This window comes from Hemitrygon akajei, chromosome 5 (genome assembly GCF_048418815.1).
Source record: "Hemitrygon akajei chromosome 5, sHemAka1.3, whole genome shotgun sequence".
Lineage (NCBI taxonomy): Eukaryota > Metazoa > Chordata > Chondrichthyes > Myliobatiformes > Dasyatidae > Hemitrygon > Hemitrygon akajei.
The window spans coordinates 171,315,996-171,336,828 of NC_133128.1; the positions used below are offsets into that span (position 1 = coordinate 171,315,996).

General features: G+C 37.2%; 1 protein-coding gene and 1 pseudogene across 1 annotated transcript in view; one reads left to right on the forward strand and one right to left on the reverse strand.

Moving 5' to 3' along the window:
• ola1 (Obg-like ATPase 1) overlaps positions 1-20,833 on the forward strand; it is a 168,196-nt gene that overhangs the window by 99,391 nt on the left and 47,972 nt on the right. The gene's annotated exons all lie outside the window — the stretch shown is intronic.
• Positions 11,963-12,728, reverse strand: LOC140727401 (peptidyl-prolyl cis-trans isomerase F, mitochondrial pseudogene; annotated as a pseudogene).

The window sequence follows — 20,833 nt, forward strand, 5'->3', positions numbered from 1 at the left end:
ACAGTAGGACTCTATGCCCCTCCCATTCATATACAATACCTATCAAATTTCTCTTAAATGTTTTTTTTAACTTTTTTTATTGTGTTTTCAAATGGTTACAGAATAAAAGTGTGTGAAAAAGAAAATATGTGTTACCCATCCCTCCTCCCCTTAACCCCGCCCCCCTAACTTCCCTATAGAAAAAAAGAAGAAAGAAAGAAAGAAAAAAAAGGAATGCCTGGGCATTGGAAGATCCCCACATGCTCCATGGAGTTCGTAATAACTTTAGTATATATATTTATTTCTTTCCCCAAGTAACCAATTATTTCATCTTCGGAGCACCTATATATTTAATCCTATCTTTTGTAAATAAGGGTGCCAAATTTTCAAAAATGTTTCATATTTATCTCTTAAATTATAAGTAATTTTTTCAAGTGGAATACAGCCATAAATTTTTTTCTTCCAACGATCTATACTTAAATATGTATCCGATTTCCAAGTAACTGCAGTAGCTTTTTTAGCTACTGCCAATGCAATTTTTATAAATTCTTTCTGATATTTATTCAATTTGGATATCGGTTTTATCCCTTCAATATCACCTAGTAAAGGTAATGTTGGATTATGTGGAAGTTGTATTCCAATAATTTGTTCCAATAAAACTCTTAAATTTGTCCAAAAAGGTTGAATTTTAGAACAAGACCAAGTAGAATGTAAAAAAGTACCAATTTCTTGGTTACATCGGAAACACTGATCAGATAAATTTGGGTTTAATTTATTTATTTTTTGTGGTGTAATATATAATTGATGTAAAAAATTGCACTAATCTTAATCGGACATTTATTGTATTTGTCATACTCTCAAGACATAGTCTTGACCAATTTTTTTCTTCAATTTTAATATTCAAATCACTTTCCCATTTTTGTCTTGACTTATGGACTCCTTGTTTAATTGCCTGTTTTTGAATCAAATTATACATACAAGAGATAATTTTTTTAATCTTTCCTTTTTGAATTAAAGTTTCTATTTCATTGGATTTCGGTAATAACATTGTTTGACCTAATTTTTCTCTTAAATAAGCCCTTAGTTGAAAGTAACAAAAAAGAGTGTTGTTTGATACTTTATATTTATTCTTTAATTGATCGAATGACGTTAATATACCTCCTTCAAAACAATCTCCTATATATCTAATCCCTTTTTGAAACCAGTTATATAAAAGTTGATTATCCATTGTAAAAGGAATAAGTCTATTTTGAATTAAAGATCTCTTTGCTAATAAGGATTTCTTTGTCTCATCGTCAACATTTATCTTATTCCATAAATCAATCAAATGTTTTAATATAGGAGATTCTTTCTTTTCCCGTATCCATTTAGATTCCCATTTATATATAAAATCTTCTGGTGTGTTTTCTCCTATTTTATCTACGGTAGTTCTATTCTAATCCATGCCGGTTTATCTTTCTCAAAAAAAGATGCAATTAATCTAAGTTGATTTGCTTTATAATAATTCTTAAAATTTGGAAGTTGTAACCCTCCTAGCTCAAATGTCCATGTCAATTTTTCCAACGATATTCTTGACATCTTACCTTTCCAAAGAAACTTCCTCACATATTTATTTAGCTCTTGAAAAAACTTCTGGGGTAATTGTATTGGTAGTGATTGAAATAAGTATTGTAATCTAGGGAATATATTCATTTTTATGGTATTTACTCTACCTACTAATGTTATTGGTAATACCATCCATTTATCAAGATCTTCTTGAATTTTTTTCAATAGTGGTAAATAATTTAATTTCTATAAATTCTTTATGTCATTATCAACTCTTATACCTAAATATTTTATACCATTTGCCGGCCATCTAAATTGGGTTATTAATCGACATTGATTATAATCTCCTTTAGTAAGAGGTAAAATTTCACTTTTATCCCAATTTATTTTATAACCTGATATTTTCCCATATTCTTCTAATCTATAGGATAATTTACACAACGAGTGCAATGGGTTTGTTAGATAAAGCAGAACATCATCAGCAAATAAGTTAATCTTGTATTCTTCCTGATTAACTCTGAAACCCTTAATATCTGGGTCCATTCTAATCAATTCAGCTAATGGCTCTATCGCCAACACAAATAAAGCAGGTGATAATGGACAACCTTGCCTAGTTGACCTTGTTAACTGAAATGGTGTTGAAATTTGACCATTTGTCACTACTTTAGCTTTGGGATTAGTATTTAAGGTTTTAATCCATTTTATAAAAGATACTCCTAATCCATATTTTTCCAATACCTTAAATTTCTCTTAAATGTTGAATTCGGCCCACAATTACCACTTGCACTGGCAGCTGATTCCACGCTTTTACCACCCTCGAGTGTAGAAGGTCCTCCTCGTTCCCCTTAAACATTTTACTTTTCACCCTTAACCCATGACCTCTAGTTCTAGTCTCACCCAATCTCAGTGGAAAAACCTTATCTGTATCTCTCATAATAGTATATACCTCTATCAAATCTCCCCTCAACCTTCTATGTTCCAGGGAATAAAGTCCTAAGTTATTTAACCTTTCTTTACAATTCAGGTCCTCAAGTCCTGGCAACATTCTTGTCAGTTATGTCTTGTACAACTTAAATATAACATCCTGACTCCTGTACTCAGTACTTTGAATAAAGAAAGCCAATAATCTTTTTCTGATCCTATCACCCTATGACTTCACTGTCAATGAATTATGGATCTGTAAACACAGATCCTTCTGTTCTCCTGCTCTCATCAGTGCCCTACCACAAGTCCTATCCTGGTTTGTCCTCCCAAAGTGAAATATCTCACACTTGGCTGCATTAAGTTCCATCTGCCATTTTTAAGCCAATTTTTCTAACTGGTCCAGATTTTGCTGCAAGCTTTGATTGTCTTCCTCACAGTGCACTTCCTCCCTCAAACTTTTATCATCTAGCACATTAGTTACTTGCAGAAAATGGACTTGCTCTCACCAGCTATGCTGACAAGTATATTTTTCTGTGTTTAAGCATTCCTGTAATGGGACAGCACAGTAATGTAGTGGTTAGCACAATGCTTTCTTTACACTACAGGCGACCTGGGTTCAATTCCTGCTGCTGCCTATAAGTTCTCCCCGTGACCTCATGGATTTCCTCTGGGTGCTCCGGTTTCCTCCCACAGTCCAAAGATGTACTGGTTGGTAGGTTAACTGGTCATCATAAATTGTTCTGTGATTAGGCCCGGATTAAATTGTAGGTTGCTAGGCAGTGTGGCTCAAAGGGCTGGAAGGCCCTATTCCACTCTGTATCTCAATAAAAAAAAATAATGTAAGTTAAAGAATTACAAATTAATTAATTCTCATGGTTTTAATTTTAGATTTTTTTTAATATACAGGAAGTGTCACTTATTATGGCAACTTTTCTTGAAATTACATCACTTAAAAACAAAAAGCATAGCATTAATTGAGGAAATAAAATTACCTGTTTGATATACAGACGGAATGTTAAGTCAAAACTAGTTTCTTTACTTCTATTATTGGTAACTCTGGTACTAATATTGTAAAGTCTTTTGCCTCACCTCTTACATTGTCAATCAATGCATTGTTACATCAAATAGTTACCTGAAAGAAAATGTCTTTGTGAAATGAGTTCCTGTTGAAGATTGTAATGCACCTTATTGTGTATCTGCTACAAATAAAGCTGCATTTATGAATTTATGATGTGATATACTAGTAAAGTCACAACGCACTGTGGGAAGCTGCTTATCTTCACAGCAGTTAGATTTCTTGAAACATTAGTAAACTCACCATTTATTTTTACCTGTAGTTTACTTGTGTATTTTTCCTATGAGTCGTGCAGTTTAAATCGCAATGAAGCATCATTAGGGGGCTGAGAAGAGAATAGGTAGGATTGGACAATTTTTATGAAAAGCTACATATTGTGAACTCCAACACATAATTTTAAACTGTATGAATACACACAGTAACAATTACCAGTTGAAGAGTCTATTCTATAAATTTGTGGCAGAAAGTAATTGAAAGAGTTCTGCATATAGGTACATTTGAAAAAGCTGTTTTTACACATCATTCTGACATTCTTTTGTAAATTATTTTTCTTTTCTCTCTAAACCTTATGTAATTTAGATGATCTTTTCACATACAGAGGTCAAAAATATGCCAAAATCTGTGGAAATTACCAGTCTAATTGCATCTAGGTGACAATAAAACTAACTCCCTAGGGAACTTTGACAGTCTGCAATTGATCTTGGCTAGCTTAACTGTACCTAGTTGTTCCTATATGATATGGCCTATGCAGTAGCATTCCATGGGCAAATATGGAGAATAATAGTAAATGTAAAGAATTTAAAAAAAAACAATTTTCATTGTTTGCAATTTTTGAAACAATTGGCAGAGGAGGAAAAACTTAAGAAATAGTCAATAATTGGGGGCAGATTTTCTTTTCACTGCATTGTTGCAATTTGTATTTTCTGTGACATTAGTAGTAACAACATGAAAATGGTACCCAGCTAATAGTGTTATGTTAGAAAATTTCAAGATATGAAATACCCAAGTGATTTCAAGATCTTTTCTCAATACATGTTGGCAAAGTGGCCTGTAAATCATTCTACTAAACACATGAGTTGCATCTACCTGTACTTAACCTCTGCCTAGATTCTTTACTCAAGATTCCCAGCCCCACTTTTTTCAGGATGTTGAAGGTTAGATAAGATGACCAACCTTACCTAACAAATGATGCTGATTAGTAGCTTCAAGAAGCAAGTAAGCCTCAGATCTACTAATTGTCAGAAGTTTTTCAAGAATCTTAAATCTCTGATGTATAATTTTAAAACTACTCTGATGGATTTAATCAGGGTATTGATTTATTTGACTTTGATATTTCAAAAACTAATAAAATAAAAGCAGGTTAAAACACTAACAAAAACTAAAAATTTGTTAAATTTAAAGTATAGCCTCTGCCAGTTATTTGTAGTTACCATGTGTGTAGCATTGCCAAGAACCTTCATTTCTCTCCTTGTGTATAGCTGGGAGCTGTATATCAGCTTCACTCAGCACATTGATGGTGTGGAGCAAACAATGCTGGCATTTCACCTCCAGCATGTCCAGGACTTCTGTTGTTCATAATACCTGCATGGTTTAAAAAGGCAGCGGTTGTCAAAATGAGTAAATTCATATATATATATATATATGTGAAGCTGGTTGTTCCCTTTAGAACTTCCTGCTCTCAGTTAGTTGATGTTGCATCATCATAGATAAGTATTCCTATGTTAATATCTTATCTAATCACTTAGTCCTAAGAATTAATAAGAAAAGAAACATACGCTCAATGGCCACTTTATTAGATCAATCTTGTACCTAATACAGTGGCTGCTCTGCGTATGTTCATAGTCTTTTGCTGCTATCACCCATCAACTTCAAGGTTTGATGTGTGTTCAGAGGTGTACTTCTGCACACTACCGTTGTAACGCATTTGAGTTCCTTTTGCCTTCCTATCAGCCTGAACCAGTCTGGCCTCCTCTGACCTCTCTCATTAGCAAGGCATTTTTCTCCCAGAATTGCTGATCACTGGATGTTTTTGTTTATCGTACTCTGTAGACTCTGATAACTGCTGTGTGTGAAAATCCTAGCTGTTTCTGAGAGTCAAACCACCCCATCAGACATCGACAATCATTCCATGGTCAAAGTAATTTAGATCACATTTCTTCCCCATTGTAATAGTTGGTCTGAAAAACAACTGAACCTCTTGACCATGTCTGCATGCTTTTATCTATTTATTATTTAGTTTACTTATTTGTAGGCACTGAGTGGGACAGGCCCTTTAACCCACATACGGGAAGAACAAACAAATTTAGTTACAGAGCATAATGGAATTGAACTCCCAACTCTGATGCCCCAAGCTGTAATAGCATTTCGCTTGTTGCTACGCTACCGTGTTTCCCTAATTATGCATTGAGTTGCTGCCACATGAGTGGCTGATTAGATATTTGTATTAATGAATAAGTGTACACACTTACCTAATAAACTGGCCACTAAGAATAAGAAGGTAAAGAAATCATGTGGCATTCTTGCCTTTGTTGGGGCATAAAATATATAAGTCAGGAGCCTGTGTTGCAGCTGCATGAAACTTTGCTAAGGCCAGGTTTGGAGTACTGTGTGTGTGCAGTTCTTGTCATGGCATTACAAGAAGGATGTGGAGCCATTGGAGAGAATGGAGAAGGGGTTGAACAAACCTGATTTTTTTCTCTTGGAAACATTGAAGGCCAAGGGAAGACCTGATAAAATGATGGAACTGCCAAATATGAGAAGCTTTAGCTTCATGGCAAGAGGTTGAAAGTTTAAAAGAAACTTACCAGGCAATTTTTTTCAGCCTGGCAGGTGTTTCAAACACATTATCAGGGCAGGTGGTAAAAGTAGATGTAAAACTGATGTTTAGACAAACACAAGAACAGGCAGGGATATTGACCCTGTGAAGGCAGATGGGTTTAGTTCAAAATGGTGTCGTCGTGGGCCAAAGAAGTTGTTCCTTTGTTGTACTTTGTTCTTTGTTTTATCATTTCCTCTTTGAAAGTAGACTATGCTTGGAATGATCAAAAAAATCTGTATTCATAAAATAATTTCTGTTATATTTTCAAAAGTAGTTAACCTACCTGGTTGTTGGAACTAAAGCGTTGCTGATGGGATTTTAATAGCTTGTTGTGAATTTGATAAATGTGCCTCCGACTCAAAAACTTCAAAATCAAACTGATTTCTCCTTGAATTTTTGTACTTATTCTTTAAGTATTGCTGTGAATGACAATTTGTATCATATGTAACATTTATTCCTATTCCATGTCAGATTGTCACTTTACACTTATGACTGAGTGCCATTTTCATATTTCCTGATGACACCACTGTTATAGGCCGAATCAGCATATAGAGGGGAGATTGCAAATCTGGCTGCATGATGCCACAACAGCAACGTCAGCAAGACCAAGGAACTGATTATTGACTTCAGAAGGAGAAAACCAGAGGTCCATGAGGGAGACCCATTGGAGGATAAAAGGTGGAGAGCAATTTTAAGTTCCTTAGTGTTCCTTGTTCTGGGCCCAGCACATAAATGCAATTATGAGGAAAGCACGGCAGCGTCTCTCCTTCCTTAGGAGTTTGCGAAGTATTGACATGATATCTAAAACCATGACAAACTTCTATAGATGCATGGTAGAGAGTAACTGACTGATAGCATCACAGCCTGTTATGGAAACACCAATGCCCTCCCTACCATTGAGCATATCAACATGGAGTGTTGGCGCAAGAAAGCAGCAGGGAACCACACCACCCACTTGATGCTTTCTTCTTGCTGCTGCCACTGGTAAGAAGCTACAGGAGCCTCAGGACTCAAAACAACCAGGTTCAAGAACAGATTGCCCCTCAACCATCAGGCTCTTAAACCAACAGGGATAACTTCACTTAACTTCACTTGCCCCATCAATCACTGAAATGTTCCCACAACCTATGGACTCATTTTTAAGGACTCTTCATCTCATGTTCACAAAGCTGAGTAGGCTACGGTCAATTATGGATAACTCTGAACATCCTCTACATAGCACCATCCAGAGACAGAGAAGCAGTTTCAGCGACAGGTTACTATCGATGCAATGCTCCTCAGACAGGATGAAGAGGTCAATACTCCCCAATGCCATTAGGCTTTACAATTCTACCGCCAGGACTTAAGAACTTTTTAAAAGCTATTATTAATGCTTTTTGAGATAGTGATTTAGATGCATATCATATTTTTTACTGAGTTAAGTATTGTATGTAATTAGTTTTGCTACAACAAGTGTATGGGACATTGGAAAAAAGTTGAATTTCCCCATGGGGATGAATAAAGTATCTATCTATCTATCTATCTATCTATCTATCTATCTATCTATCTATCTATCTATCTATCTATCTATCTATCTATCTATTTATTGCTCATTTTTTAATTATTACTTCATCCCTTTTGTATTTTGGCAGTTTGTTGTCTTTTGCACATTGGTTGAATGCACAGTTGGTTTGGTCTTTCATTGATTCTATTATGGTTATATATATTTTTCTACTTGCTCTTTGTTTTGTAGTTTGGTACTTCTGAATTTTTGTAGCTTTTTGCTACAAATTGAATATAATAGAATGGGGCTAAAACTGAAGATTTTGGGCTAAGCTTCATTGGAAGTACAGTGGACTTAGTGCAAACAGTCGAGGAAAGAGATGGATCAAACTCATAAGATATTGAAAGTGGAACCTATAGAAGCTCTGTTCCAGCTTAGTACAATTGCTTGAGTATTCATTTTTTAAAGATGGTAATACCAAATGTTCATTCATTTGGTATCACTTGGTATCTTTCTGAATAGTGACACCTGACATTGTTTATAAATGTGTGCTTTCTAGTGATGGGTCTCTTAAAATCATGGGTAATATCTCTCATCACTACAGTTATCTTGTCAGTGGGCTGCTAAGGAGGGCTGTAATAGATTGAAATACATGTTCCTAAAGGCCTCCTCCCTACCCTTCTCCTGGCAAATACACTGTTTATGGAAAATAAATCTGAATAATTCAGAGCAAGACTGCAGTACCAGAGGGACATCAGGATCTGTTCTGTCACAGAGACATGGTTTACCTTTAATGTTCCAGTCCGAGGGCTTCACCTTCCATCACGTGGACTGGACAGCAGTATCAGATAAAGGCAGAGATGGCAGTGTTTTCTTTATGATTAACTCATCGTGGTGCACAGGAATGGTGGTTCAGATATTGTGCTGAACTGGAGTATCTGGGGAGCCTGGTGTTCAAAAGTTGGAGTTTATGATGTTTATCCAGGGTCTTCATTCATTGTCATTGGTGAGTCCTGGCCCGACACCAAAGAATGAAGTCTGAAAGTTGATCAGAAGCCCAGAAATTAAAACCCTGTGGCTGGAGCCCTGGGCCTCTGCGTCAGTGAGTTCACTGGAAAGATGAAGGTCTAAATGTCTCCACTGGAAGTTGGAGATGGTCTGTCCTGGGTTAGGAGCGGGGCTTGTTTAGCTGCTGTTGTTACTGTTTCTTGTGTTGTTCTGTGAACATGGTGGACATGATATTTTGGTGATAGAATGTGTGGCGACATTTGCGGGCTGCCCCCAGTACATCCTCAGGTTGTGTTAGTTGTTAGTTGATAAATAAATGAATCTGATTCAGATGAAATCTCAATCCCGCACCCTAACCTTCTCTGCAACTGGATCCTTGACTTCCTTATTCAGAGACCACAATTGGTGTAGAGCAGTAATAATATATCCTGCTGCTGACAGTCAACACAAACACACCTCAAGGATGTGTGCATAGCCTACCGCTGTGTTCTCGTTATACTCATGGCTGTGTGGCTAAGCGCAGTTCAATTGCCGTTTGTAAATTTATTGATGACACCACTGTTGGTGGTGGTATTTCAAGTGATGATGAGGAGCAAGTGGTGTCACAACAACAACCTTGCACTCAATGTCAGCAAGACCAAGGAATTGATTGTGGGCTTCAGGAAGTAGAAGGTGGGAGAGCACACGCCACTCCTCATTGAGAGGTCAGTGGTGGAAATGGTGAGTAGCTTCAAATTCCTGGGTTTCAGCATCTCAGAGGATCTATCCGGGACTCAACACATCAATGTCATGTTAAGAGTTTGAGGAAATTTCGTATGTCACCAAAGACTCGTGCAACTTTCGATAGATGTACAGTGGAGCACATTCTGACTAGTTTCATCACAGTCTGGAAGGAGGCCCTATTGTGTAGGATCAAATAAGGCTGCAGAGAGTGTAGGTGTAGCCAGCTCTATCAACAGGCACAACCCTCTGCACCATTGGGGACATCTTCAAAAGCTGATGCTTCATGCCCTCTTCTCATTACTACCATCAGGCAGGAGGAATGAACCTGAAGACCCACAATCAATGTTTCAGGAACAGCTTCTTCCCCAACACCATCAGGAGGTCCATGAACGCTACCTTGCTATTCATCTTTTGCACTGTTTATTTATTGTAGCTTTAGTATTGTTTATATCTTGTACTGTACTGCTGTTATAGATACAAGTTTAATCACATATAACAGTGTTAAACCTTATTTTGAAATTTCAGCCCAAGTACAAGCTAAGATTAACCTACTCATTGCAGCCTGGGAATTGAACAGACAACATTCTTCATGGTACCACTATGGTTTTTATATTTTGTTTAACGACCTACTGTAACCTGATAATGAAATAGAGTATTAATTTCCTGATAGTTGATGAAATTCTCTGTTGCGTTGTAACATACTTTTATGTTGCAGCATGCTGTAAGTCTGTTTTACTGATATATGTAAAATTCAGACAAGGTAATATTGCCTTTTCTGATAACTTATAAAATAAAATTTTGATTTTGTGATTAAGTGTGGAATATACAAGTTTTGTTTCCTGGAACATGCTTGGCAAGATATTGTCCATTTTTAATAAAAGCAAATATAAGCCTATTTTAAAGGTAGCGTACAAGTCTATGGACTTGGAGCAAGAACAGACAACTCAGTCACACAGTCCTGCATTTACACAATCCTATGGGGAGATCCAAATGTAACCTTAGCTCCATGTTCTCATCAACCCCTGGTAACTTTACATATCCTGTGCAGCAAAAAGCCATCTATGCCTGCTTTAAATACTCAATGATTCCACTGAACTTTGAAGAGTAGAGAATCTAGACCAGGGATTCTGTAAGAAAACAAAACAGAGGTGATAATTTCACTCAACTTCACTTGCCCCATCACTGAGCTGTTTCCACAACCTATTGACTCACTTTCAAGGACTTTTCATCTCATGTTCTTGATCTTTATTGTTGAATTATTTATTGTTATTTTATATTTTTCCTCTTTTATATTTGCCCAGTTTGTTGTCTTTTGTCCGTCCTGTTGGGTGTGATCTTTTATAGTTTCTTGTAATTACTGTGAATGCCCACAGGAAAATTATATATGCTGACATAGATGTACTTCGGTCATAAATTTTCTTTGAGCTTTGAATTTTGAAATTCACCTTGCTTCTGTAATGTTAATTTTAGACAGTGGTCCTGGTTCTAGGTGCTTTAAGAAGAGTACTCTTATCAACCTTTTCTAGATCCCTCAAAATCTCAGAATATGTTAAACTTTAGTTGAACGACACAACAAACACAACATTGATTGTTGGTCTTCAGGTTCATTCCTCCTGCCTGATGGTAGTAATGAGAAGAGGGCATGAAGCATCAGTTTTTGAAGATGTCCTCAATGGTGCAGAGGGTTGTAGGTGTAGTCAGCTCTATCAACACTTCACTTCATTCTACGATATTATTCCATTGTCCAATTTAAATTACAGTGTCATATGACAGTGACACAAAAATCGATGGTGTCATTGTAAGGATTCTTAAAATTTGGGTGGAGCAATGACAGATGGAGTTTAATCCTGACAAGTGTAAGGTAATGTATTTTGAGAGGACAAACAAGGATAGGATGTATATAATGAATGGTACGGCCCTAGGGACTGTTGACGAACAGAGGGAACTCTGGATACAAATCATAAAGTGGCAGCACAGGTGGAGAAGGTGGTGAAGAAGGGATATAGGATGTTTGCCTTCATCTGCCATTGTAAACATCATTTACAAGTTTCAAATATGAGTTATGCCACAATTGGAATATTGTGTGCAGTTCTGGTCACCATACCATAGGAAGGATATTTTTGTGTTGGAGAGCATGCAGAGGAAATCACCACTGTGTTGCTTGGATCGGAGTGCAGTTAAACTGCTAGAAATATGTAAATGGCAGTGATATCAAGGAGCTCTTAGTTAGCAAAAACTATTTATGGTTGCTGAGTTTGTACTCCAAACTTGATTGCAGCTTTGATCAGTGAAGCTACAAGAGGTTTTCGGTATGATCTCCAAAAAGCCCATCTCACAGGCGAAGTGGCAGTTCTGGACAAAACTTGAATCAACAAAGGATGCTAGGCAATTGTGGTTACTGTCTCTCTTTTTTTTTGGTGAGCAAATGTACATTTTATTTGAATGAAGTGTTTTAGTACAAGGCTAAAATAAACATAATTCCATTATACCTCATGAAAAAGTTAAAGGCTAAGCACTGCCACAGATCACTGAAAATTGATGGTTCAGGCTCCAACCTGGGCAAAAGCCTCAGGTAACTTGGAAATGTACGATTACACAAATCAACTTGAGATTTGGATTTTGCCACCTTCATAGCAATGTACCAATGGAAAAAAGACTGAGCAGCCACCATAGGAATGTTCTCATCACATTGTTCCACAGTCAAGAATGCAAACAGTAACACTTGTCTTTCCACTCTGCGATCCCTTTGATTCCATTTGTTTTATGACATCCATGCCTTCTGCCACACGTCCAAACACAACATACTTTCCATCCAACCAACTAGTTGGGGCAGTACAGATAAAAAATTGTGATCCATTTGTATTGGGCCCAGCATTTGCCATTGACAGTATTCTTTCTCCTTCGTGTTTGAGTATAAAGTTCTCATCTGGAAATTTGTTACCATAGATGGATTTGCCCCCTGTGCCATTGCCTTTTATGAAATCTCTACCTTGGCACATAAAGCCAGGAATTATTCGGTGAAAAATTGATTCCTTAAACCCTCTGGCTTGGTACAAAAGCACACGGAAGTTCTCTGCAGTTTTTGGAACAACATCACTCCTTAGCTCGAATACAATGCGGCCCACTGGCTGTTTATCAAAACCAACGTCGAAGAAGACGCGAGGGTTGCCCATTCTATTTTTTTCCTCTCTCACCACTTGGTGCTAACCTCAACCGAGCACGCTACTAGGAGTGCTAATTCTGCTACTGTCTCTTATAAAGTTAAATCAAATGACATAGGCAACAACAGGGCTTCACTTCCAGATGAGTTCAGTGCCTTCTAAGCTTGCTTTGATTATCAAAACCTGGAGGAACCATCATAAACGTCTACAGCCCCCATCTGAGGTTGATGTGTGAGCAGCCTTCAGGAGGATGAATCCATGAAGCATCTGGTCAAGATGGGGTACCTGATCAAGTACTAAAAACCTATGCTGATCAACTGATTGGAATGTATACTGAGATCTTTAACCTCTTGCTTTGGCAGTCTGAGGTACCCACCTGCTTCAAGCAGGTTTCAATTTTACCAGTGTCTAGGAAGAACATGGTAACCTACCTAAATGACAATCGTCCAGTAGCACTTATATCCACAGTGATGAAGTGTTTTGAGAATTTCTGCCCAAGAAGTGAATTGGATCCATTCCAAATTGCCTACTGGAGCAACAGGTTCACAGCAGATGCCATCTCATTGATCCTTCACTCAACCCTGGAACAACTGGACAACAAAGTTGCACATATCAGGGCAGTCTTTATCAAATACAGCTCAACACCCTATAGTAGAAATTCTCTCAAAACTAATTAATAAGCTTCAAGACTTTGACCTCAGTATCTCCTTGTGCAAATGGATTTCCTCACTTGCAGACCCTACTCAGTTTGGATTGACAACAACCTCTCCTCCACGAACTTCATCAGCACAAGTGGACCACAAGGCTGTGTGCTTATCCCCTTGCTCCACTTGCTTATGGCTTTGCGGTTAAACATAGCTCTAATGCCATATTTAAACTTGCTGATAGCACCACTGTTGTTAGCTGAATCAAAGGTAGTGAAGAATCAGCACACAGGAGGGAGATTGAAAATCTGGCTGAGTGCTGCTATGACAACCTCTTAATGTCAACAAGACCAAAAAGCTGGTTATTGACTTCAGGAGCAGGAAACCAGAAGTCCATACCGGTCCTCATTGGTGGATCAGAGGTGGAGATGGTCTGCAAATTGAAATTCCTTGGTGTTATTATTTTGAAGAACCTGTCTTAGGTTCAGCAAGTAAGTACTTCCTTAAGGGTTTGCAAGCATTTGGCATGACATCTAAGACTTTGATGAACTTCTACGGATGTGTACTGGAGAGTATATTGACTGGCTGTATCACAGCCTGTTATGGAAACACCAATGACTTGAATGGAAAATCTTACAAAAAGTAGTGGATATGTCCATGATGGGTAAAGCCCTCACCAACATTGAGCATATCTACACAAAGCATTGTTACAGGAAAGCAGCATCCATACTGTAAAAACATTTGTGGAATTGCAGAATGACAGTTCTACATGAGACTGTTGTTTGGCTGATTGTTTATTTGCATGTCAAGAAAGAAATAAACTGTTGTATTTCTGTCACCCCCACCTTTTCAGGTAGCATTACCAATTTCTAGGTGTAAAACAGATCCTTATGGCTCATCTAATCCTTTCATCAATTACCTCAAATCTGCACTCTTTTGATTCATCTGTTTGCAGAAAATTATCCTTATTTATTCTTCATAAACTCTTCAAATTCAATCTTGTCTTTGTCTTTCTTTGAGCATCTGTTACAATGTGATCTTGGTCATTCTTTCCTTACAACTAAATTTTTCCAGTCTTGTTGATCATGATTATTGGAGGCAAATCCAGGGTGTGTTTGCAAGTGATTCCTTTCATTCTTCACATTAATGAATTGGGAAAAAAAGCGTCAGGAAAAAATAATTTGATTTTCTTTCCAAAATTCCCATTTCCATGATTTATGTTGGTTATGTGTGTGCTTTCTCCACCCCAATATGTTTTCCTTTGTAATAATACTGCATTTGATTTATCAGAAATAGCTTCACAGAATAAACGACTTCTTTGTCTTATGTTCAGGAAGTGTAATGTAAATTTTGTTAGGAAGTATCTTTTAAAACATACTCTAATTAAAGTTATGAGGAGCAAATGTATTTCCATAAGCTGATATTTCCATTGTGTTTTATTGAATTAATATCCAAGTAATGTTTGTTCATACTGCATGGCGTTTAATGTTCCCTACAAAAAAGCATTAAGACTTGCTTTGTTTTGCATCATCAAGGGATAAGTTGAACTTTTAATAGGCTTATATACTAGAAAGTAATCCTTCACGTCTGGAACATGTCAAAGATGAAAAAAAATCTTACAGGCTTATTACTGTACTGTTTAAGCTTTCTAAAAGGTATAGTTGAGTGCTGATCTTTATTTGCTAGCACTTATCCTGGTGTATTCAGTCTGGATTTACTTGATGTGAAGGCTGTTGAGTGATTTTATGAAAAATAATCATGACTTAATCTCAGTTTTAATTGTACTGATAAATAAAAGAATACCAATAATTTACACTTTGAACTGCCGAAGTTTCGGGCCGAAGCCCTCCTTCAAGACTGGGAAAGAAGGGGAAAGATGTCAGAATAAAAAGGTGGAGGGGTGGGGAAGGAGGCTAGCTAGAAGGTGATAGGTGAAGCCTGGTGGGTGGAAAGGTAAATGGCTGGAGATGAAAGAGAGGGATGCAGGTGAGGAAAGGTGAGAGGCCAGAGTGGGGGATAGAAGAAGAGGGGAGGGTGGGGTGATTTTAAATATTAGATATTTTGTATTTCTTAATGAAATAATTTTACAAGTGCTTGATGAACTTTGAGACATTTGGAAATATTGTTAATACCTTGCTGGATTTAACCTGCCATCAATGCTTGAAAATCACTCACTCACCCATCCCGTCTTTCTTGGTGTCCGTGTTCATTTCAGGTTCTCCCAGTATTTTGGAATTCCTCACATTTTATTTGAATTGTTTGAAACCCAACTAGTTTACTGCAAGTTGGAAATGCGTGCAAACTGAGTTCTCACACAATAGAATTAGCCCACTTTTCCTCAACAGTCGATAAATCCATGCTGCTAGGCTTCTAAATGCTTGTTTGTGCGTTCAGACTATGGACAAATCAGATGTTCATAAGGTGGGGAAAACCCACGTAGGGAGGTCCTGCAGATGTGTTTGATCTGAATGCCCAACTACAGCTGTCATTCCAAGAAGTGAAGCAGGCTGTGAGAATGGTGACTTAGCCTCAGACGTTAGGTACTGAAGCATTGCCATAGAAATTTGTGTTTCCCTTTTGACTGCTGTGTCCATGACCCCAGAACAATTTTGAAATGTTTCTGATAATCAGTGGTATTTAAAAGCAACTTTAATTAATTTAAAATATTACTAAAACAAAATAGATGCCTTAAGGTGCCTCTTAAGTGCTATAAAACAATTTAAAGCATGAAGTAAAATTTTAAAAATGCTAAACTCATCTGCAGCAAGGTTTCCACTCAACATCATGATCCATTCAAATAAATGGCTAAGACTGCATTTCTGGCCTAGAGAATGCTGAATGACAAACGTAAAATGCATTCTTCCCATCAGAGCTGAGTCCACTGGTGGAAAGATGCCAGAGGTACTGGCATCTGTCTGCTAGAATCTGATCCTCATCTTGTTTCTGATGTTCACATTGCAGCGTTGATGTGCTTTCCCTTGTGAGCAGGCATTTTTTTCAGCAGAGTTGCCCTGATCTTGTCCTTTTGTTTTAGATAGACAGCATTTTTGCTTGTTAATTTTATTTTGAACAGTTCTGTTAGTGGCTCTTGTTCTGTTCTCCTCTTGTAATCCTAGATATCCCTTATAAACCAAAGAGTAGTCTGTATATGGAATGAGCTGCCAGAAAAAAGCAGATACATTAACATTAAAAAAATATTTGGGACATACATGAATAAAAAAGCTTTAGAGAGACATGGGACTATTGGGCATATTGGTTGGCACAGACCAGTTGGGTAAAAGGGCCATTCCCATGCTGTTTGCTGTCTGATTCTGAGATCATCTCACATTCTTATAAACTCCAATGAGTATAGGCCCAGTCTGCTCTATTTCCTCATAAGATAACTACTTCATCCCAGGAATCAATATAATGAACTTTTCCTGCATTGCCTGCCTTAAACGAGACAAAATTGTATGCAGATGTGGTTTCACCAAAGTCCTTGACAGTTGTAACAATGTTCTCCCACTTTAATTGATCCTTCTGTTAAGAATAATGTGGCCTCACTAAAAATTATGGTCCAAATTTTGCTGCTACTTTAATATACACCTTTGAGTTAATGGAACATTTCTACTATGATTAATTGACAGCACTAAGGTAACTTTTAATAATATTTTTACATCTGGTATAAATAGTTATTTGTTAAATCATCAGTTGTTTGTCATCTGCTAGCAGTGTAACAACCAGAGTTATATTTCATAAAACAGATGTTGATTTGACATCTAACATATTTTTGAAAAATGTTTTCAGCAAAATCATATAAGCTAATTACTGGAATTTGTTTAACAGCAACATCTTGAAGCTGAAAGTCACCTATTTGTATTCTGTATTTTGGTGTTCTCTCTATTGTAGGAAAACGATTGTGATGGCAATCACAATTAAAAATTTTAAATAATTTATTAGTAGAATGGTAATTCTTTTAATTTGAACTAAAGTATGAAATTGAAATGATTATAAATATTATTAGTTACCGGAGCCTATTTTTTGAGCGTTTTAGACTGATAAGTGATTAGCGGAAATAATTATCCTGTTTGCTATAATTACATTAAAATGTGGTGAACATCATCTAATTTTGTACTTAATATGCAAAGATTTCCACTAGATTTGCAGTATAAGTCATTGAAATGCCATTATTACAAGAATAAAAATTGCAAGCACCATTTATTCAGGGAAGTAAAAGGCCTGGTATAGATCAGGGCTTAGTGTTTATGAATAATGGGACATCAGTACTCGCTCTGCCATTCACCATTACTGTCTGTCTGAATAATTACACTAAAGTGGACCACAGATTAGAATCCTGGTCTTAGTTACTGTTGAAGAGTGTTATATGAGAAATGTTAGACTTTCATATATGATCAAAATGTATCTGTTTTTGATAATGCAGACTGAAACTACTGTGGTAGATGAATTACTGTAAATATTAAGGGCTCTCTCAAATATATAGTATGAAAATTAGGCTGCTGATTTAAATGTCCTTTTTCTTAGAACTCAGATTCTACATAATGATATAAATAGTAATGATTAATCATAAACAAATCTAAGCTCAGATGAAGTAAACTAATGGTGATATACAGAAGATCACATGAATCTTAAAACTTGGATCAAAAATAAATCTCTGCTAAATATCATAATATTAGTAGAACTCCCTTCAAGTTATTGAATCAAAGGGCAAATAGGTTTATGATTGCATTATGACCTTGATAGTGACTTGTATTAGTCATGTTTGGATTTCATTGGCATCATGAGAATTTTAGTAATAAAGTGCATTCTGCTTAATTGGGACAACTCTTAAAGAACAAAAACTAATTGAGAAAATTGCCAGAATTCCCTTTGTTTATTTGGAACACTATGCCATTTAATTGGGGCAGGAGACTTGCCAAATAGGTTACAACTAGCATCACAAACAAGAGAAAATCTGCAGATGCTGGAAATCCAAGCAACACACAAAATTCTGGAGGAATTCTGCAGGCCAGGCAACATCTATGGAAAAAAGTACAGTCGACGTTTTGGGCTGAAGAAAAAAAGGATGAGTAAATTTAAAAGGTGGGGGGGGGGGGAGAAACACAAGGTGATAGGTGAAACCAGGAAGGGCAGGGATGAAGTAAATAGCTGGGAAGTTGATCGATGAAAGAGATACAGGGCTGGAGAAGGGGGAGTCTGATAGGAGAGGACAGAAGTCCATGGAAGAAACAAAAGGGGGAGAGAGTACTAGAGGGAGACGATGGGCAGGCAAGGAGATAAGGTGAGAGAGGGAAAAGGGAATGGTGAAGGAGAGCAGTGGGGGGTGTGGGGGATATTACTGGAAGTTCAAGAAATCGATGTTCATGCCATGAGGTTGGAGGAATATGAGGTGTTGTTCCTCCAAGCTGTGTGACATATCTGAATGGGAAGTGGAAGTTCATTTCATAGCTTGTCACACCAGACAGTCAGCCATTCTTGTCTGGGGCATAGTGTCAGAATTGGTCTCCTCTTGGATTAACCAGGTCACGGTATGAATGTTCCTGAATCAACCCTTTTTTTTTATGAGGCCGAGTGACGAGCTCAGCGCACAACCAGGCACGGATGGAAAGCGTGCCAGGGGTGAGGGGGCCGACTGGGTTTGAACTTGAGAGCCTTTGCTTCTGAAACCCGGCGCTGATGCCACTGCGCCACCAGCCTGGAAGTGGCAGTCAATGGGTGGCTACTGGGAGATGCTGCTTTTTCTGGCGGACAGAATGTAGGTGCTCGGTGAAGCGGTCTCCTAATCTACCTTGGGTCTCCCAATAGTATCCTCGCAAATGGAACATGTGCTACACCTGCCCCTATACCTCCTCCCTCACTACCATTTAGGGCCCCAAACAGTCCTTTCAGTTGAGGCGACACTTCATCTGTGAGTCTGTTGGGGTCATGCACAATGTCCGGTGCGCCCAGTGTGTCCTCCTGTGTTTCAGTGAGACCTGATGTAGATTGGGAGACAGCTTTTTTTGGAATATATATACCTTTTTAACTATTTCCATGAAACTATGGGTAATTGAAGCAGCCATTTAATTGGGCCAAAAATGTACTGATCCCAATTTGTCCCAATTAACTGGAATCCACATTGAAGTTTGAAATTTAAGACCTAGACAAAAACAGTAAAGGATAAGCATTTACACTAAATACTTAAATAAAATATAAAATATTCTTCCACTCACATTTTAAATGTCCAGAATGCAAATGAAGCAGGAAAAGTATTCTTTGTTAAAATTAATTATAAGAAGTGATAGTTGCAGTACCCGTGAGTTAAAAAGAGATTTATGATGACAGAATGAACTTGTGGGAAAGTTGTCATGAAGTTTGAAAATAGCAAGGGCACAATTAGTGTTAGGATATGGGAATTACAGAATAGGTGCTACAAGTTTTTGGAGCACTGAGGGGTTATTTTAGAAGTTGGATCTTGTGTGAGTTGAAGTATTACAGTATGTTTGTACTGAAGGTAGTCTTGGGTTTACAAGTATTGTGGTGGATGATTCTTTTATGCTGCTGCCAAAATGTGGTAATAATAATTTAAATTATTTATCTGGCAAAGTTGAATGGGTGCTGGGGCTTTTATGCTCAATGTGGAAATGTTTTATGGAAGTGAGGAAATAACAAATTAAAGGGAACCTTGCATCATTTCTTAAAATAACATGAAGAAACTTCGCAATGTGACCCACAAGAGCATACTGAAACAACCTGGTGGTAATGAGCTATGAGGGCAGATGATTTAAAGTTTAATCTTAGAAGTGGTTTTTAAAGGAGGAAAGGGAGCAGAGTTTAAGGAGGGGATTAGAGAATTCGGGGTTTTAGTAAATGAAAAGAAATGCCTAAAATGGCATAGTACAGGTTATGACAAGATTGAAAGAATTTGGGTTCCATTTCATGGAAAGTTGAACCAAGCATCTATATGAATACTTACTAGGTCTTAAAAATATGCTGCAAATGAGCTTAAGCAAAGGCAGAGTTTGGAAGCACAAAGACAGGAGTTTATAATGGTGTAATGGCAGATAGTTGGCATCATTATTGGTGATTGCCTGCAGTCCTCTCCTGCCATTGCCTGTCTTCCATCTATTTCAGCTCATGCCTGCCATAACTGATGTTAGGATTGTGAAATGCATTCTTTTGAGTTTTCTGGATCTTTGAACGGCTTTCTCCAAGGTGGGGCTGATCATAAAATCTGAGACATATTGATCTTTTAAAAAGGTTAGAAATTAATATTTCAAAAGCCAAGAAAGATAATCTATTCATTCTGCAAATCTTTTTAAGAAAAGCTTGCACTTAAAACACTTTACAGTTTCCAAATGTTTACTGTATCCAGTTATTTAACATGCGGGTACCAACTATCAATTCCAAATATAAATATTAATTAAAAGAAATAACTGCATTATTTACAGGTATCAGTTTCTTTTGTCACTTTTATCTTGTTCACAGTTCTCTTGT